At 36.4% G+C, this 2,398-nt stretch overlaps 1 pseudogene; it reads left to right on the top strand.

Moving 5' to 3' along the window:
• The first annotated feature begins 412 nt into the window (after positions 1-412).
• On the top strand, positions 413-517 carry LOC134498126 (U4 spliceosomal RNA; annotated as a pseudogene).
• Positions 518-2,398: the final 1,881 nt, after the last annotated feature.

Raw genomic sequence — 2,398 nt, 5'->3', positions numbered from 1 at the left:
ATCCAGCCTATAGTCTTGGTATTTCCAAGTTTTCTCCCATCCAGGTCTGACCCTGTTTAGCTTTCTGAGACCATTCTTAGGAATGCAAACTTATTTTTTAGAAAAAGGCAAGTGAAAGTGATGGTGATGCAAGAGAGTGATGTCCACTCTAGATATATATTATCTGGAGCATACACTATCTGAAATTGACTTTCTTTAATATAATGTATTGTTATACACTTCCTTTTAATATTTTTTTTTACAGACAGATTTCTTTTAATGTATACTTTTTTTTTGCAGATGAATATTTCTCATAAACTAATGCTTTCCTTTTCTTCTTCCTAATGTGCCAATTTCCCTAACAAACATTTTGGCACATACTTCCTCTTAATATACTGTATGTACACACTTGCTCTTAGCCAAAAGGCCAGGAAGCTTTGTGCAGTGACAGTATCGTAGCCAATGAGCTTTATCTCAGGCACAATTATTGCTGATTGAAAACTATATGTATACAAGTTTTTGAATTGCATGCTGTAGCATATTGCATTATTCTGAAGAGGGTGAATTGTGAAATGTAAATGTATGTTGATTCAGATACAGTTATCCAAGGTGTGAACTGAGTAAGTTTGTATATAACGTTAGACTAAATAAATTTCTTCTCTCCCTCTATTTCAGGATTTGGGGACAAATCACTAGAAATCTTTCTGGTCACCAAGAAGTGGAACCAATTACTTGCATAAACTAACTGCAGCTCACCAAAGTATTCTGCTATCAGAGACATACAAACAAGTGAAGCCTCATCCCCTCAAACATTATTTTTTAAGGAGAACTTCTGTTTCTTTTAACTGAAGGAAATAATAATGTTACTTAACCAAGGAGGCCACCTGGTGAATTTGCTGGAAATATTTATTGATGTTCATCAGCTTGCTTCATAAGATCTATTGATTTCACCACTTCGACACCACCAAGAATTTGGTTCTGATTTACATGTAACATCAAATTTATTTTATTTTTTTATTATTGACTGGTGTTGATTTAGTGATTGAGTCCTTTGCTTGTTGATAGTATGTGTTTAGAGATTACTTTATTCTACAATGTATGTCAGAATAAAAAATAGGTTAGAATTATGTATTAGGGTATCATCTGAGTGCCCCCAAAACCCCAGTTATTTCATCTAAATTATAATCAGCTCTAGTGATCTCTATAATGGAAAGATTTTGTTCTTCCTCTTTCTTTCAGAGCTATGTTTTTACTCTTAGAAAACCCAGTTCATTTTCAGATATACTCGAGTTTCTAAAAATATTCACACCTGCTTAACTTTTAAAAAAGAAGAATATTTATTGGACCTCATATTAAATTCTAAGTTTGTGTTACTCTTTGCACTGCAGATAATGAGTTCTATTTGAGAGGTGAGTTACTGATAGCTTTTGTACTACCATTAGCATTTTTAACCATCCTCTTTAAAGCTTCATGTTAATTTCTAAAGGTCTGTTAGCCATATCTGCAGAGAAACTAAAAAAGAATTGTCCCTTTGAGCCATCAGCCAACCAACCAGAAAATTTCAAACTGCTCTAACTTAGAGCTGGCAGAGTAAACAAACCTCAAACAAATACACATTAATGCACACATAGTAAATGGCTTGTTTACACATTATTTTACATATGTGACTTTTGGTAATAAGAAAAACTGGGAATGATAACCCACAGATAGGGAAACCTGGAAATCATAGCCATGCTAAGTGGACTGGATAAGCGAATGGAAGACAGGCAGAAGGAGTAGAAACCACCTGGAGACTTAATTCCCTCCCACACCATGTCATCTTGTATGGATTGAAATTTGTTCTGGTGGATTTGGCACGTCCAAAAGTAGTTAAGAGACTGAGGAAAAAGAATTTGATGAATACAAATGGTCCTCATTTAACTACCATTCGTTCATGGACTGTTTGAACTTGCGATGGCACTGAACAAGGGGTACTTACAATAGGTCCTCAAAGTTTCAGCCATCGCAGAGCCCCCATAGTCACATGATCATGATCTGGGCACTTGGCAACTAGCCCAGATTTCCAACTGTCTCTGTGTCCCATCATGATTGTGATTTGCGACCTTCCCTGCCAGCTTCTCACAAGCAAAGTCTGGCTGGGAAGCTGGCAGGAAATCAGAAGTCATGATCACATGAGGTTGTTGCTTAATGACCCACATGGTCCTCACTTAACAACAGTAACCAGGGATTGCTGGAACTGCCATCACTAAGCAGCACTGTCACATCATGCTTTACAACTGCATTGCTTAGCAATAGAAATTCTGGTTCCAATTACTGTCATTAAGCAAGGACTACCTGTAAACCCATAGAATTGTATGCCTGTTTATGATGGTTGGGTATTAGAACTGTCAATCAAAGCATGGCTATGTAAGACACTGCT

This window comes from Candoia aspera, chromosome 4 (genome assembly GCF_035149785.1).
Source record: "Candoia aspera isolate rCanAsp1 chromosome 4, rCanAsp1.hap2, whole genome shotgun sequence".
NCBI classification, from domain to species: Eukaryota; Metazoa; Chordata; class Lepidosauria; order Squamata; family Boidae; genus Candoia; species Candoia aspera.
The sequence above is the reverse complement of the archived record's forward strand: the minus strand, read 5'-3'. Positions and strand labels throughout refer to the sequence as shown.